Consider the following 19,593-nt stretch of genomic DNA (forward strand, 5'->3'; position numbering starts at 1 on the left):
AATATAGGCTGCCATTAGTAGTTACTTGATGTACGTTTTATGTGCCCCCTCGCTCTCTCTCTATATATATATATATATATAGTACAGACCAAAAGTTTGGACACAGACCTTCTCATTCAAAGACTTTTCTTTATTTTCATGACTATGAAAATTGTAGATTCACACTGAAGGCATCAAAACTATGAATTAACACATGTGGATTAGATACATAACACACAAGTGTGAAACAACTGAAAATATGTCATAGTTCTAGGTTCTTCAAAGTAGCCATTTTTGCATTGATTACTTGGCTTGCACACTCTAGGCATTCACATTGATGAGCTTCAAGAGGTAATCCCCTGAAATGGTTTTCACTTCACAGGGTGCCCTGTCAGGTTTAATAAGTGGGATTTCCTTGCCTTATAAATGGGTTGGGACCATCAGTTGCCGTTGAGGAGAAGTCAGGTGGATACACAGCTGATAGTCCTACTGAATAGACTGTTTAGAATTTGCATTATGGCAAGAAAAAGAGCAGCTAAGTAAAGAAAACGAGAGGCCATCATTACTTTAAGAAATGAAGGTCATCATTCAGGCCGAAAAATTAGGAAAACGTTGAAAGTAAGGCTATTTGACCATGAAGGAGAGTGGATTGGGTGCTGCGCCAGATGACCTGGCCTCCACAGTCACCGACCTGAACCCAATCGAGATGGTTGGGGTGAGCTGGACCACAGAGTGAAGGCAAAAGGGCCAACAAGTGCTAAGCATCTCTGGGAACTCCATCAAGACTGTGGAAGACCATTTTCAGGGACTACCTCTGTAGCTCATCAAGAGAATGCAAAGAGTGTGCAAAGCTGTAAAGCAAGAGCAAAAGGTGGCTACTTTGAAGAACCTAGAATATGACATATTTTTCAGTTGTTTCACACTTGTTTGTTATGTATATAATTCCACATGAGTTGATTCATAGTTTGATGCCTTCAGTGTGAATCTACAATTTTCATAGTCATGAAATAAAGAAAACTCTTTGAATGAGAAGGTGTGTCCAAACTTTTGTTCTGTACTGTATATTTTTATTTATTTTTTTCTCTCTCTTTCTCTCTTCCACCTTTCAAGCTCTTTTAACATAGAGATAGCATTAGTAAAAATTGTCAGACATACATAGCTATTGGTACAGTATATTCATGGTTGACAGTGTTAACAAACAGTTTATTAGAAAAACGACACTGTCAACCTTTGTAAAAATTTTTTAAAAAATCCTAAAATTGATTATACACACAGTAATATTAAAAGTAAAAATTCTATGCAAAATATAATTTTTGTACTAAAATTTGCAACCAGATTTTTATAAAAAATCGATAACCCCTGTGACCATGATATATGCTGCTGTTGATGCACTAAAATATTCTTATTTGTACACTTGTAAAACTGTAAAAGCCCAGCCATAAGTTTTTGTGAAAAAAGGCACAATGTGGCAATGTCTGTAGAAAAATATATGCTGACACTGCAAAAAGTGCTTATTGCACACTTATACACAGTAGAAGCCTGCTACAGGTTTTTGGGAAAAAGGTACAACAACACAATGTCTGCAGTAAAATATATACTCGTGCTGCTAAATACGCTTATTATAGTTCACATATAAACCATAGCAGCTTTGCAACAGTTTTTGAAAAGAAAAAGGTACAATAGGTCCAATGTCTGCAGCAAAGTATAAGCTGATCCACTGCAAAATACACATTTGGGACACAGGGCTGGTGCAGGATTTTTGCCACCCTAGGCTAAAAGCTAATTTTGTCCCGCCCCTTGATCCACCCATTGAGCACGCCCTTTGACCCACCCCTTTTTCACGGGACAGGAATGTGCCCTCTCCCCCACAGTGTACAGGGACTGCGCTGGTAATGTATCCTGTTGAAGCCAGGCATAGGGCACCATACTGAGCTGCACATAGAAGAACTGACCATGGTCTCCAGCAGCACATGTCGTGCCACTACACCCACAAACAGAGTAGGAGTCCTCTCCTATTCCCCCCGGCACAGGAGCCTGCTGCCTGACTTACCGTGTCTGAGCTAAGCTCACATGCTGAAAGGCGAGGGTGCCAAACACGAACCCTGACATGAGTGTTCCGTGCTCTCAGGAATTGACCACGGCATCTGAAGTGATAAATGTCTACGACCGGCATTAATCGCCGGGTCGCGGACAAGGAGCGGACAGCTAGTACAGCGCTGGTCAGGAAGGTACTGTACTTTATGCACTGTATTTGTCCCATAATGTATATTCACTGGGAGGCAAGGTTATTTTTTTCAGGACAATTTATCCAAGAATCATGGGACAGCCATGGACCACCAGCCTCAAAAAAAAAAGAAATAAAATCACAGACACATCTAATTACTTTCACAGACACTGAAACACAAAAAAAAGTACCCTGTATTTACGAACTTTCCAGGAAATTTTCTGGATAGTTGGCAACTCTGGTTGGAGGTTCTCAGTGGTTTTGCAGGGCTGGATCCACACTTTTCTCTCTATGAAGAAATAGAAGTCTAGTGTGAGCTGTACAGGAGTGTACAGCAAGGGAGCAGATCTGAGCCAGGGAAAACTTCCTCTTACAAATGTAAAAGTGACAATTTATGTAACAGCTCATGAAGGATAAAGGTACTGAAGGCAGCAGAAATGTTATTCAACTAAGATACTACAAAGCTAAAATGCAGCCAGGGAAAGAGAAATACATTGCTCCCTTGGTTGAGTTAGATAGAGTGTACGACTACTGGAAAGAACCTTAACCCAGCTGTCCTCCATATACAGCCTTGGGGAAGTGAATATATCAGGTGTAAAGACTGCAGCTAATGCAGTATCAGTGCCTATTGAACCACTTATGAACTGCTTCAGTAAAGTAAAATAAATTTGTTGCATGCCACCTGACTTCATCTGTGACTCAAGTTTCAGGAAATCCTGCTTGCACCTCATGACATTTACTTACAAGGGCACTCCTAAACACCATCAACCAGAAGAACCCTGACATCAGGGAGTGCCCAAAGAAAAGAACAGGGGCATCCTTCTTATCTCTGCACAGCCCAGAGAGCGTGAGAACCGTGAGTACTACTACTATCATTCAGCCACACTCACACATCCCTGTAGCACGCTGCATATCTATCTATCTAATCTATCATGCCAAGCCTCAAGCTTACCACAGAAGGCATTTCTACTTGTGAACCAACATTGGGTATATGTCACGGGGTTCGGAAGGTGCACTCGGTCCCTCATTTCCCGCAGACCTGTTGCTTAGCTTTGGGAATGAGGATCTGTGTTTGACCTCATTCCCAGGGCGGCTTTACTAGCTGGGTGGCTTCCCTGCTCCTAGTCTGCCTTGAGCGCCGAGCTGATCACTTCGTGCTCGACTGGTTGGTCTGTCAGTCATGTGACGCTGGCCACGTCACATGACCCTCCCTCCCACTATAAATACAAGGAGGGGTGAGACCGGGAGACTTGAAGCGGCTGGACACGGTAAGTAATCTGGAGGCCAGTGCCTAGATGCGCTTTTACTCGTACGCATCTCTGTACTTACCTTTGAATACCGGACATTGACATACAGTCATTATCATTGCCTCTCCGATATACCTGTTGGGGGGCTATCTTCAGGATTTCTTATACTACTACCACTACCTGGTTCACTTTGTGCAGCACCTTATGATTTGGGGACACTGTTCGGATGAACTTTAACATATCGAACTCAATACATCGTACCCACAGTAGTGTACTGATCACTGCACTACTGCACAGTTTGTTAATACTACCTTATTATATTAGTGGCGTTATATGTACATGCAATATAGGCTCCATTAGTAGTTACTTCAGGTACGTTTTATGTGATTGTTAGGGGTTTGTTTTTAGAGTATTAAATATTAATTATTCATCCATCTAGTGTCTCCCTGTGTGTGTGCCCCCTCGCTCTCTCTAACGTATTGCATTCTTTGTGGTCCTGAGGGTAGGACTAGAGGGTGAGCACCTATCCAGACGTATAGGGGTGAGCCGCTGTATTACATTTTACAATAGATATATATATATACAGTGGGATGCGAAAGTTTGGGGCAACCTTGTTAATCGTCATTATTTTCCTGTATAAATCGTTGTTTGTTACGATAAAAAATGTCAGTTAAATATATCTTATAGGAGACACACACAGTGATATTTGAGAAGTGAAATGAAGTTTATTGGATTTACAGAAAGTGTGCTATAATTGTTTAAAAACAAAATTAGGCAGGTGCATACATTTGGGCACTGTTGTCATTTAATTGATTCCAAAACTTTAGAACTAATTATTGGAAACTCAGATTGTCTTGGTAAGCTCGGGTGACCTCTGACCTACATACACAGGTGAATCCAATTATGAGAAAGAGTATTTATGGGGGTCAATTGTAAGTTTCCATCCTCTATTAATTTTTTTCTGAAGAGTAGCAACATGGGGGTCTCAAAACAACTCTCAAATGACCTGAAGACAAAGATTGTTCACCATCATGGTTTAGGGGAAGGATACAGAAAGCTGTCTCAGAGATTTCAGCTGTCTGTTTCCACAGTTAGGAACATATTGAGGAAATGGAAGACCACAGCCTCAGTTCAGTTAAGGCTCGAAGTGGCAGACCAAGAAAAACTCGGATAGACAGAAGCGACGAATGGGGAGAACAGTCAGAGTCAACCCACAGACCAGCACCAAAGACCTACAACATCATCTTGCTGCAGATGGAGTCACTGTGCATCGTTCAACCATCGGCGCACTTTACACAAGGAGATGCTGTATGCGAGAGTGATGCAGAGGAAGCCTTTTCTCCGCCCACAGCACAAAAAGTGCCGCTTGAGGTGGGCTAAAGCACATTTGGACAACCCAGCTTAATTTTGGAATAAGGTGCTGTGGACTGATGAAAACTAAAATTGAGTTATTTGGCCATAACAAGGGCGTTATGCATGGAGGAAAAAGAACACAGCATTCCAAGAAAAACACCTGCTACCTACAGTAAAATATGGTGTGGTTCCATCATGCTGTGGGGCTGTGTGGCCAGTGCAGGGAGTGGGAATCTTGTCAAAGTTGAGGGACGCATGGATTCCACTCAGTATCAGCAGATTCTGGAGACTAATGTCCAGGAATCAGTGACAAAGCTAAAGATGTGACGGGGCTGGATCTTTCAACAAAACAAAGACCCTAAACACTGCTCAAAATCCACTAAGGCATTTATGCAGAGGAAAAAGTACAACGTTCTGGATGGCCATCTCAGTCCCCAGACCTGAATATAATTGAAAATCTGTGGTGTGACTTAAAGAGAGCTGTCCATGCTCGAAGCCTTCAAACCTGAATGAACTAAATATGTTTTGTAAAGAGGAATGGTCCAAAATACCTTCAACCAGAATCCAGACTCTCATTAAAACCTACAGGAAGCGTTTAGAGGCTGTAATTTCTGCAAAAGGAGGATCTACTAAATATTGATTTCATTTCTTTTTTGTGGTGCCCAAATATATGCACCTGCCTAATTTTGTTTAAACAATTATAGCACACTTTCTGTAAATCCAATAAACTTCATTTCACTTCTCAAATATCACTGTGTGTGTCTCCTATATGATATATTTAACTGACATTTGTTATCGTAACAACCAACGATTTATACAGGAAAATTATGACGATTAACAAGGTTGCCCAAACTTTCGCATCCCACTGTATATATATATATATATATATATATATATATATATACCATATAACCAAATTTTAAGGTCAATTGGAACCATTTTGATTTGGGTTGAATTTATTTGTATCCAAATAGATTTTTTACCTATTGTTTAGAAATGTGTTTATCTCTATTTGTGACCTTCTAGAGCAGGATTAGCAACCTCTGGCACTCCAGGTGTTCTGAAACTACAACTCCCAGAATCCTCTTTTCACTTCTATGGGAGTTACTTAGACAGCTGAGCAAGTGTGCATGCTGGGAGTTGTAGTTTCACAACAGCTGGATTGTCTAAGGTTGCTGGTCCCTGTTCTAGAGACATAGAATGGTGGTAGGAACATTTCATTTAGTTGGTTCTACATATGGGTAAATTAATAGGTTTTATTGTAAAAATACAGTTTTAATTTGAAACAAGCAAACGCATACACACTAACAATAACCTCTGAGCATTACAGTGATTCATAATCTACGAGTAATATATTATTATTTAGCTCAACAGTTCCACTATATGAACTTTAAGGCATTTTAAAACAAGTACTGTACCTTTAAAATTGTACTTACGTACATGTTTCTTAGTTGAAAAGCAAAATTGACATCTTCCTGTGAAAACGGGTCATTAAACGCAAGCAGCTTTAAATGATACATATTTCTCTTGTTGCTTGCAGTGTGACTATGAAAAATTGAACCACATGTCCTTAAATACAATGTATTTTCACCAGTGCCAACCATTCTCTTATATAAATCTATTAGATTTAATCACAGCCACTCTGTTCCCACTTACAGGCTAACTTTGTTTTTCAAACTAAGTACATTACTGACAGAATCGTTTTCAACTGTAAGATAAGTTGCTAAGCCGCTATCATTATTTTCAAGAACTGATACTGCACAACTAAGGGACTTAGTACTCAGCTGATGGAAGTTTAAACTTTAAATCTGATTCGTAGTTTGGAATTTACTTGAATATTCTTTCTCAAAAGAGAAAAGATGTTTAAGAAAATAATAAGTGTTGCAATGTCACTGAAGTGCATGCAGAATATTAACAGCCATTAAATGGAATCTGACAGAACTTTTTAGCCTAGTAAACTGTTAACTCCATTAGATAGGATTTAGGGAAGGTAGTTTAAACATGTCTAAGTTGACATTTGTAAAGGTAGCATAAGTGGCAAAATGTAGTTTTATTCATTCTCATGCCACAGGACTAGTAGATGTCAAGTGTCTGCTTGGTGTCGATTCAATGAGAAAGTGTCCTGGTCCTTGCTCACTAAATCCTCCCCAACCCCTTCTCTTTGCAGTTGGTTGATGAATCATCATACCTCATTGTGTCTTCTGTATGATGATTTACCAGGGAAGTGTCCTGGTTCTTTCCTTGTAAACCCTTGCCAACCCCCTCTCTTTGTAGTTGGTTAACGGCTCTTCTAGATAGAAGTTTAACGGGTCTATCTGAGTACAGGTGATCACAGCCAAAGAGGCACCCAACGATCAAGACGTTTAACATACAGTATTGTTATAACATGTCTAAAATTTTGTGAAAAGACAGTTATTTGATAATTTGAAATAATCAACTTGAGGACATGGCCAAAAATGCAAAAGTCCAAAAACAGTTTTATGCAAGTAACTGTTTGTTATCATTTGTTCAGAGAGGACACTGATGAAAATTACATAAGAAAACTTATTGTCTATAATCATGAGATGCTTTAAGTCACTTTAAACCCAATTAATGCTTTTAAACATTCAGGAAGTTGACTTTGAGGTCTACTGGCATGCCATTTGCTGACACTTAATAACTATAAGCCGTTTTTCTTATGCCATTTAAATTGGAAAGATTGCTAATAGGGATGAGCGAACCCGAACTGTATAGTTCGGGTTCGTACCGAATTTTGGGGTGTCCGTGACACGGACCCGAACCCGAACATTTTCGTAAAAGTCCGTGTTCGGGTTCGGTATTCTGCGCTTTCTTGGCGCTTTTTGAAAGGCTGCAAAGCAGCCAATCAACAAGCGTCATACTACTTGGCCCAAGAGGCCATCACAGCCATGCCTACTATTGGCATGGCTGTGATTGGCCAGTGCAGCATGTGACCCAGCCTCTATTTAAGCTGGAGTCACGTAGCGCCGCACGTCACTCTGCTATGATCAGTGTAGGGAGAGGTTGCAGCTGCGACGTTAGGGCGAGATTAGGCAGATTAACTCCTCCAAAAGACTTCATTCTGTGATCGATCTGCAGCTGTGGATCATTGAAGTGCTATTATTGACTTGCTCACTTTTTTGAGGGCTGCCCAGAGCGTTTTTAGATCACTTTTTTTCTGGGGTGATCGGCGGCCATTTTGTGACTTGTGGTGCGCCAGCACAAGCTATCACCAAGTGTATTTAACCATCGATAGTGTGGTTATTTTGTGCTATATCCTACATCAGCTGCAGGCTGAGCCTGTGTCACCGAAGTGCATTTAACCATCAACAGTGTGGTTATTTTTGGCCATATACTACATCAGCTGCAGGCTGAGCCTGTGTCACCCAAGTGCATTTAACCATCAACAGTCTGATTATTTTTTGGCCATATACTACATCTGGTGCAGGCTGAGCCTGTGTCACCCAAGTGCATTTAACCATCAACAGTCTGATTATTTTTTGGCCATATACTACATCTGGTGCAGGCTGAGCCTGTTTCACCCAAGTGCATTTAACCATCAACAGTCTGATTATTTTTTGGCCATATACTACATCTGGTGCAGGCTGAGCCTGTGTCACCCATGTGCATTTAACCATCAACAGTGTGGTTATTTTTTGGCCATATATTACATCAGGGGCAAGTTGAGCCTGTCACCCAGCACCTGAAAAATAGACCTGACATTTCTATTCAACCAAATCTGTACTGTTTTAGCTGGTCAAGTTATTTGTAGTGACCGTAAAAGCACACTTTTTTCTGGGTTGAAAAACCATTCCCAAATTTGTCATTCTCAAAATAACTAGTTTCTGGTATTTGAGGCCTACTTGAAATCTATCCCAAAAAGGATATCTTACATTGAAGGTATTGATAGTGTCATTCAGAAAAACCTAAGACACACGCTACCGTGCAGATAGAAGTCTGATTCTGAGATTAAACCTTAACCTGTCACACAGTGCAAAAAAAAACAGGTCTCACATTTCTATTCAAGCAAATCTGTACTGTTTTAGCTGCTCAAGTTATTTGTAGTGACCGTAAAAGCACACTTTTTTTTCTGGGTTGAAAAACTATTCCCAAATTTGCCATTCTCCAAATAACTAGTTTCTGGTATTTGAGGCCTACTTGAAATCTATCCCAAAAAGGATATCTTACATTGAAGGTATTGATAGTGTCATTCAGAAAAACCTAAGACACACGCTACCGTGCAGATAGAAGTCTGATTCTGAGATTAAACCTTAACCTGTCACACAGTGCAAAAAAAAACAGGTCTCACATTTCTATTCAAGCAAATCTATACTGTTTTAGCTGCTCAAGTTATTTGTAGTGACCGTAAAAGCACACTTTTTTTTCTGGGTTGAAAAACTATTCCCAAATTTGCCATTCTCCAAATAACTAGTTTCTGGTATTTGAGGCCTACTTGAAATCTATCCCAAAAAGGATATCTTACATTGAAGGTATTGATAGTGTCATTCAGAAAAACCTAAGACACACGCTACCGTGCAGATAGAAGTCTGATTCTGAGATTAAACCTTAACCTGTCACACAGTGCAAAAAAAAACAGGTCTCCCATTTCTATTCAAGCAAATCTGTACTGTTTTAGCAGGTCAAGTTATTTGTAGTGACCGTAAAAGCACACTTTTTTTTCTGGGTTGAAAAAATATTCCCAAATTTGCCATTCTCAAAATAACTAGTTTCTGGTATTTGAGGCCTACTTGAAATCTTTCCCAAAAAGGATATCTTACATTGAAGGTATTGATAGTGTCATTCAGAAAAACCTAAGACACACGCTACCGTGCAGATAGAAGTCTGATTCTGAGATTAAACCTTAACCTGTCACACAGTGCAAAAAAAAACAGGTCTCACATTTCTATTCAAGCAAATCTGTACTGTTTTAGCTGCTCAAGTTATTTGTAGTGACCGTAAAAGCACACTTTTTTTTCTGGGTTGAAAAACTATTCCCAAATTCGCCATTCTCAAAATTATGGTGAACGGGAAGAATAAGGAAAACATCTAATAAGGGACGCGGACGTGGACATGGTCGTGGTGGTGTTAGTGGACCCTCTGGTGCTGGGAGAGGACGTGGCCGTTCTGACACAGCCACACGTCCTAGTGTACCAACTACCTCAGGTCCCAGTAGCCGCCAGAATTTACAGCCATATTTGGTGGGGCCCAATGCCGTTCTAAGGATGGTAAGGCCTGAGCAGGTACAGGCATTAGTCAATTGGGTGGCCGACAGTGCATCCAGCACGTTCACATTATCTCCCACCCAGTCTTCTGCAGAAAGCGCACAGATGGCGCATAAAAACCAAGCCCATCAGTCTGTCACATCACCCCCATGCATATCAGGGAAACTGTCTGAGCCTCAAGTTATGCAGCAGTCTCTTATGCTGTTTGAAGACTCTGCTGCCAGGGTTTCCCAAGGGCATCCATCTAGCTCTTCACCAGGGGTGGAAGAGATAGAATGCACTAACGCACAACCACTTATGTTTCCTGATGATGAGGACATGGGAATACCACCTCAGCACGTCTCTGATGATGACGAAACACAGGTGCCAACTGCTGCGTCTTTCTGCAGTGTGCAGACTGAACAGGAGGTCAGGGGTCAAGACTGGGTGGAAGACGATGAGACGATGCAGGGGACGATGAGGTCCTAGACCCCACATGGAATGAAGGTCGTGCCACTGACTTTCACAGTTCGGAGGAAGAGGCAGTGGTGAGACCGAGCCAACAGCGTAGCAAAAGAGGGAGCAGTGGGCAAAATCAGAACACCTTCCGCCAAGAGACTCCGCCTGCTACTGACCGCCGCCATCTGGGACCGAGCACCCCAAAGGCAGCTTCAAGGAGTTCCCTGGCATGGCACTTCTTCAAACAATGTGCTGACGACAAGACCCGAGTGGTTTGCACGCTGTGCCATCAGAGCCTGAATCGAGGCATTAACGTTCTGAACCTTAGCACAACCTGCATGACCAGGCACCTGCATGCAAAGCATGAACTGCAGTGGAGTAAACACCTTAAAAACAAGGAAGTCACTCAGGCTCCCCCTGCTGCTTCTTCTGCTGCTGCCGCCTCAGCCTCTTCTGCTGCTGCCGCCGCCTCGGCCTCTTCTACTGCTGCTGCCGCCGACTCGGCCTCTTCCTCTGCCTCTGGAGGAACGTTGGCACCTGCCGCCCAGCAAACATGGGATGTACCACCAACACCACCACCTGCGTCACCAAGCATCTCAACCATGTCACACGGCAGCGTTCAGCTCTCCATCTCACAAACATTTGAGAGAAAGCGTAAATTCCCACCTAGCCACCCTCGATCCCTGGCCCTCAATGCCAGCATTTCCAAACTACTGGCCTATGAAATGCTGTCATTTAGGCTGGTGGACACACACAAATTCAATCGGCTCATGTCACTTGCTGTCCCACAGTATGTTGTTCCCAGCCGCCACTACTTCTCCAAGAGAGCCGTGCCTTCCCTGCACAAACAAGTGTCGGATAAAATCAAGTGTGCACTGCGCAACGCCATCTGTGGCAAGGTCCACCTAACCACAGATACGTGGACCAGTAAGCACGGCCAGGGACGCTATATCTCCCTAACTGAACACTGGGTAAATGTAGTGGCGGCTGGGCCCCAGGCGGAGAGCTGTTTGGCGCACGTCCTTCCGCCGCCAAGGATCGCAGGGCAACATTCTTTGCCTCCTGTCTCCTCCTCCTCCTACTCAGCTTCCTCCTCCTCTTCTTCCACCTGCTCATCCAGTCAGCCACACACCTTCACCACCAACTTCAGCACAGCACGGGGTAAACGTCAGCAGGCCATTCTGAAACTCATATGTTTGGGGGACAGGCCCCACACCGCACAGGAGTTGTGGCGGGGTATAGAACAACAGACCGACGAGTGGTTGCTGCCGGTGAGCCTCAAGCCCGGCCTGGTGGTGTGTGAAAATGGGCGAAATCTCGTTGCAGCTCTGGGACTAGCCGGTTTGACGCACATCCCTTGCCTGGCGCATGTGCTGAATTTGGTGGTGCAGAAGTTCATTCGCAACTACCCCGACATGTCAGAGCTGCTGCATAAAGTGCGGGCCGTCTGTTCGCGCTTCCGGCGTTCACACCCTGCCGCTGCTCGCCTGTCTGCGCTACAGCATAACTTCCGCCTTCCCGCTCACCGCCTCATATGCGACGTACCCACCAGGTGGAACTCCACCTTGCATATGCTGGACAGACTGTGCGAGCAGCAGCAGGCCATAGTGGAGTTTCAGCTGCAGCACGCACGGGTCAGTCGCACTGCGGATCAGAGACACTTCACCACCAATGACTGGGCCTCCATGCGAGACCTGTGTGCCCTGTTGCGCTGTTTCGAGTACTCCACCAACATGGCCAGTGGCGATGACGCCGTTATCAGCGTTACAATACCACTTCTATGTCTCCTTGAGAAAACACTTAGGGCGATGATGGAAGAGGAGGTGGCCCAGGAGGAAGAGGAGGAAGAGGAGGAAGAGGGGTCATTTTTAGAACTTTCAGGCCAGTCTCTTCAAAGTGACTCAGAGGGAGGTTTTTTGCAACACCAGAGGCCAGGTACAAATGTGGCCAGACAGGGCCCACTACTGGAGGACGAGGAGGACGAGGATGAGGAGGAGGTGGAGGTGGATGAGGATGAAGCATGTTCATAGCGGGGTGGCACCCAAAGCAGCTCGGGCCCATCACTGGTGCGTGGCTGGGGGGAAACACAGGACGATGACGATACGCCTCCCACAGAGGACAGCTTGTCCTTAACTCTGGGCAGCCTGGCACACATGAGCGACTACATGCTGCAGTGCCTGCGCAACGACAGCAGAGTTGCCCACATTTTAACGTGTGCGGACTACTGGGTTGCCACCCTGCTGGATCCCCGGTACAAAGACAATGTGCCCACCTTACTTCCTACACTGGAGCGTGATAGGAAGATGCGCGAGTACAAGCGCACGTTGGTAGACGCGCTACTGAGAGCATTGCCAAATGTCACAGGGGAACCAGTGGAAGCCCAAGGAGAAGGCAGAGGAGGAGCAAGAGGTCGCCAACGCAGCTGTGTCACGGCCAGCTCCTCTGAGGGCAGGGTTAGCATGGCAGAGATGTGGAAAAGTTTTGTCAACACGCCACAGCTAAGTGCACCACCACTTGATACGGAACGTGTTAGCAGGAGGCAACATTTCACTAACATGGTGGAACAGTACCTGTGCACACCCCTCCACGTACTGACTGATGGTTCGGCCCCATTCAACTTCTGGGTCTCCAAATTGTCCACGTGGCCAGAGCTAGCCTTTTATGCCTTGGAGGTGCTGGCCTGCCCGGCGGCCAGCGTTTTGTCTGAACGTGTATTCAGCATGGCAGGGGGCGTCATTACAGACAAACGCAGCCGCCTGTCTACTACAGCCAATGTGGACAAGCTGACGTTCATAAAAATGAACCAGGCATGGATCCCACAGGACCTGTCCATCCCTTGTGCAGATTAGATATTAACTACCTCCCCTTAACAATATATTATTCTACTCCAGGGCACTTCCTCATTCAATACTATTTTTTATTTCATTTTACCATTATATTGCGGGGCAACCCAAAGTTGAATGAACCTCTCCTCTGTCTGGGTGCCGGGGCCTAAATGTGTGACAGTGGCCTGTTCCAGTGGTGGGTGACGTGAAGCCTGATTCTCTGCTATGACATGAAGACAGATTCTGTGCTGACATAAGGCCAGATTCTCTGTTACGGGACCTCTCTCCTCTGCCTGGGTGCCTGGGCCTAAATGTGTGACAGTGGCCTGTTCCAGTGGTGGGTGACGTGAAGCCTGATTCTCTGCTATGACATGAAGACAGATTCTGCGCTGACATAAGGTCAGATTCTCTGTTACGGGACCGCTCTCCTCTGTCTGGGTGCCGGGGCCTAAATGTGTGACAGTGGCCTGTTCCAGTGGTGGGTGACGTGAAGCCTGATTCTCTGCTATGACATGAAGACAGATTCTGCGCTGACATAAGGCCAGATTCTCTGTTACGGGACCTCTCTCCTCTGCCTGGGTGCCTGGGCCTAAATGTGTAACAGTGGCCTGTTCCAGTGGTGGGTGACGTGAAGCCTGATTCTCTGCTATGACATGAAGACAGATTCTGCGCTGACATAAGGCCAGATTCTCTGTTACAGGACCTCTCTCCTCTGCCTGGGTGCCTGGGCCTAAATGTGTGACAGTGGCCTGTTCCAGTGGTGGGTGACGTGAAGCCTGATTCTCTGCTATGACATGAAGACAGATTCTGCGCTGACATAAGGCCAGATTCTCTGTTACGGGACCGCTCTCCTCTGTCTGGGTTCCGGGGCCTAAATGTGTGACAGTGGCCTGTTCCAGTGGTGGGTGACGTGAAGCCTGATTCTCTGCTATGACATGAAGACAGATTCTGCGCTGACATAAGGCCAGATTCTCTGTTACGGGACCTCTCTCCTCTGCCTGGGTGCCTGGGCCTAAATGTGTAACAGTGGCCTGTTCCAGTGGTGGTTGACGTGAAGCATGATTCTCTGCTATGACATGAAGACAGATTCTGCGCTGACATAAGGCCAGATTCTCTGTTACGGGACCTCTCTCCTCTGCCTGGGTGCCTGGGCCTAAATGTGTGACAGTGGCCTGTTCCAGTGGTGGGTGACGTGAAGCCTGATTCTCTGCTATGACATGAAGACAGATTCTGCGCTGACATAAGGCCAGATTCTCTGTTACGGGACCGCTCTCCTCTGTCTGGGTGCCGGGGCCTAAATGTGTGACAGTGGCCTGTTCCAGTGGTGGGTGACGTGAAGCCTGATTCTCTGCTATGACATGAAGACAGATTCTGCGCTCACATAAGGCCAGATTCTCTGTTACGGGACCTCTCTCCTCTGCCTGGGTGCCTGGGCCTAAATGTGTGACAGTGGCCTGTTCCAGTGGTGGGTGACGTGAAGCCTGATTCTCTGCTATGACATGAAGACAGATTCTGCGCTGACATAAGGCCAGATTCTCTGTTACGGGACCTCTCTCCTCTGCCTGGGTGCCTGGGCCTAAATGTGTGACAGTGGCCTGTTCCAGTGGTGGGTGACGTGAAGCCTGATTCTCTGCTATGACATGAAGACAGATTCTGCGCTGACATAAGGCCAGATTCTCTGTTACGGGACCGCTCTCCTCTGTCTGGGTGCCGGGGCCTAAATGTGTGACAGTGGCCTGTTCCAGTGGTGGGTGACGTGAAACCTGATTCTCTGCTATGACATGAAGACAGATTCTGTGCTGACATAAGGCCAGATTCTCTGTTACGGGACCTCTCTCCTCTGCCTGGGTGCCTGGGCCTAAATGTGTGACAGTGGCCTGTTCCAGTGGTGGGTGACGTGAAGCCTGATTCTCTGCTATGACATGAAGACTGATTCTGCGCTGACATGAAGCCAGATTCTCTGCTATGGCATGAAGAGACTGATTCTCTGCTGACATGAAGCCAGATTCTTTGCTATGGCATGAAGAGACTGATTCTCTGCTGACGTGAAGCCAGATTCTCTGCTATGGGACCTCTGTCCAATTGATATTGGTTCATTTTTATTTTTTTTATTTTTATTTTAATTCGTTTCCCTATCCACATTTGTTTGCAGGGGATTTACCTACATGTTGCTGCCTTTTGCAGCCCTCTAGCTCTTTCCTGGGCTGTTTTACAGCCTTTTTAGTGCCCAAAAGTTCGGGTCCCCATTGACTTCAATGGGGTTCGGGTTCGGGACGAAGTTCGGATCGGGTTCGGATCCCGAACCCGAACATTTCCGGGAAGTTCGGCCGAACTTCTCGAACCTGAACATCCAGGTGTTCGCTCAACTCTAATTGCTAATGATATTATTTGGCAGAGTATATTATTTTGAGCCATCCCAGTAACAAAATCATCAATATTTATAAGAGGTTCATAACAAGGAGCAAAACGTCTTGCTATACATATATACAAATGATTGTAAGTAGGTAAACACCTTTAATGTCACATTAATTGGATCTGATAGACTTTAGTAGGGGCATTGCTAGGGTCTTAAAAGATTTGGGGTCCAAGCCCCAGTGCATATATATCAAATTCTCTATCCAACCCCTCTCAACCCCAGTCTAAGGGTTTATTTTGATGGACATCCCATTCAGCACAATCACACATACAGGAGTATACAGCACTATATACAAATTACATTCAGTGATGTCTTCTCTGATGTAGACATTCTCATGTTCTCCATTTGACCGAGAAAGCCATGACAAGTTCTTTCATCTGCATTTGGTTTCTGCAGAGTTTGCCACATAGGCATCTTATGTTCCTCACTTTTACATTATCCTCCTCCTAGAGTCCCAACAGTGTTATCCCACTGATACAGCCAATATTGTATTGCTCAATGCCCCCAAATACTATACTGATGAAATACCAGGGCCATACAGATAGTTTCAAAAGTCCCACCAAAAGTAATAATCCTCTCCCAGAATGCCATTATTGGTAATAGTGCCCCATACAGTGATAATGCTTATTGAGAGTGCCCTTGTTAGAGGTAGTGCCCTTCATATTGTGGCCAATAATAATAATAATACCCCTACAGAACTTCTAATGAAAGTAATGCCATAGTGTCCCCATTGATGATGAAGCTTTACAAAGTATTCCCAGTAGTACTAAGGCCTCCTAAATTGCCCCTAGTAGCAATAATGCCCCTCCATAAGGCCAATCTGTCGAGCTCCCCATAGTTATAATGCCTCTTATAATTGCCCCCTATAGTGCCCCTATAGTCCTCCCAGTAGTTATAACGACCCCCCCCCCTTGTACCCCTGGTAGGTAAATGGCCCAAATAGTGCCCTAGGTTCTTAAAATGCAACCCTGTATTGTCCCCAATACAAAATGTTCACCAATAGTGTCACAGTACTCCTGTGTGAAGTTTCCACCAAAGTGACAAAGAAAAAAAAATCTCACCTGACTGACTGCATTCCAACGCTGTCTGCTTTATAAAATCAAATAGTAAGTATCAAATCTTACTGTATTTACACCAGGAGTAAGCTAATTATGTAAAATCTAGCAGCACAGTTGCAGTCGATGTATCTATTATTTAGTGTATAACTCAGCATTAAGAAGTCATACTTTTCAAATGTAATCTTCAATTGCCACGTAAATTAAATCTATGGCATATTTTGTCCAATTAATGCAAAAAATGTAACATAATTTTGAAATTATATGCAAGATACACATATTAAATTGAAACTAATTACTCTTAATGCAATGACAGAGGCTATGCTGGATTTGCACGTGTAAGTTATTTTCACCTTAATTAGCTATTCCTATAACAATTCAATGATTTACTAAGCAGGCAAACCATTCATAGCGTCTAAATGTTCCAGTGAAAATGCCTAACATAAAATGAAATTACATTTAACATTGATAAATGGAGCATTGTACAGGATGATGTTTGGGATGAGATTGAGTATGAAATGGTTTAAGTTTTTAATGAGACGTTGGGAAGTGGCGCACATCTTATCACTGTATATTCAGAATGCAAACAATATTGTCATTTTATAAAGTATGACGTTATAATGGTTGCTTTACCGATCTCATCTATAAGCTCAAGGCTCAGAACATATTTATTGAATAACAGACTCATCTACACATATCAACATCATTAGGGCACAATTTGACTTAAAGGCTATTTATTATCGCATTGTACTCATTTTAAGTTTAAAAACATTTTTTAATTGTTCTTTTTTTAAAATGTTGAGTCCCTTTCTCTGTACAGCCTTGAGATTCTCTAGTAGCATGCATCAGGAAGCTCAGCTGACTGCTCCTTATCTCTAATCTCAGACATTATAAACGCTCATTATAGCTCAATTATTATCTTACTGATAAGAATGTAGCTAAATAAGTGTTTTAGCTATTAGTAGTTTAGAGATCAGGGTTATTCGATGACTGACAAAGTGAAAGTGAAAATACGATTCTCATAGCTAGGCAGACGTTAAACCTTTATGACAAAGCTGCTGAATATTTTTTTATAAAGACCAAATTAAAAAATGATTTTAAGCCCCAAATGAGTTAAATGTAATTATATAAAATTGCCCCCAAAGGTATACATAACCTTTAAAGGAATTAACCTGCTTTGATCAGATCAAGTGTTTTCTACTGTCATTAAGGGATAGAGACTACAAAGATTGTGCTGACAGTTATATCAAAACAATTTACTTTTCTATAACATACTCAATTTGTGGATGATGAAAACTGCATTGCAATATTCTGCTTTATTTTTTAGGACCAAGCATTCTTTCTAACCCCTTTGAATTTATGAACATAACTGTCCAAATGGCACATTTTTTTTACCCAGATGGACATACAGTTACAGTTCATTCAGTGGTTGGCACAGGCATAGTCAATGTATCAGTGCTATCCAGTGGTATAGGCCCCCCCAAAAATGTTCCAGGGGGCTCTAGGGTCTGGAACAGTGTAGTTGGAGCTAACTACACAGGTGGAGCTAGCAGCATAGGCAGGGCTAACATATTAGGCTTCTCTATCCAGTTAGGGTCCATTCACACGTCCGTAAGTGCTTTGTGGTCTGCACATAGCGGCCCTATGATAGAAATGATACGCAAAGGATACTGATGTTCGGGGTGTAAAAACTCAACATTCCCAAAAAAGATAAGTAAGGTCCAATCCACTCAAAATCAATTTAGTTTGGATATTAAGGGTTGCTTGACATGTGACTCCTCCAGTGTTGTCTACCTTTTCCAGTGCCCCTGCCAGAAACAATACATTGGCAGAACTAAAAGACCCTTGAGAGTGAGAATAACAGAACATCTAAATAATATTAGAAAAGGATATGAAAATCATTCTCTATCCAAACACTTTAAAGTGTCACATAATAGTGACCCCAAGGGTTTTTCTTTTGTGGCCCTGGAAAAGGTGGACATACACTGGAGAGGAGGTAATCACATTATGAGAATGTCACGGGCTGAGTCCAGAAGAATCTATGATTTTGGCAGTCTCCTCCCTGCGGGGTTGAATTCAGACTTGGAGATTTTTGGTTTTATTTAGATTTTTGGTTCTATTTAGATTATGAGATGTAAGTTATGAAGAGCAGTATAAAATAAAGATTGACTATGAAAAAACAAGGAATGATTTTGAGATATAGAAAAATGGAAAATATAATATCTATGGAATTAAAATCCCCTAAACATAGGGAAGATTAAACCATCATATATATATATAAAAATAAAAATAAGAAATTTTTTTAAATTTTTTTTTTGAAAAAAACGCATCCCATAAAAACCGCAGAAAAAAACCGCAAAGAAAAAAACCGCAATAATAAAAAAACGCAACTGTTAAAAATTGCTGGAAAATTGCAGGTATGATCTATATCGAAATTAGAAACAAAGACTATGGAAAAAGATGTATATAGGAAGGAAAATAGATTAGAAAGGAGGACTATATCCCAAAAAACATTAATATAATTCCACAGCATTTTGAGATTTAGCTAATCAGGTTTTAAGAGGATGGGAATTGAGCTATACCACCCAGGACTGACATACATAAAAAATCTCAAAAATTTCTAATGAGACGACTATGGATATCCATATCTCAGGATATTCATATTGGAATATATGTGCGGAGAACTATTTACTACATGATGGTGATATAAAAACATTTCACCACAATGTAGGACTTCAGATGTCTGCTAACATATAATAATATAGTGGTTTATTCACCTTTTTATGTATTTTTTATGTATTATTTATTTTTTTATAATCGACTATTTTTTATAATCG

The sequence above is a fragment of the Bufo bufo genome, chromosome 6 (genome assembly GCF_905171765.1).
Source record: "Bufo bufo chromosome 6, aBufBuf1.1, whole genome shotgun sequence".
Lineage (NCBI taxonomy): Eukaryota > Metazoa > Chordata > Amphibia > Anura > Bufonidae > Bufo > Bufo bufo.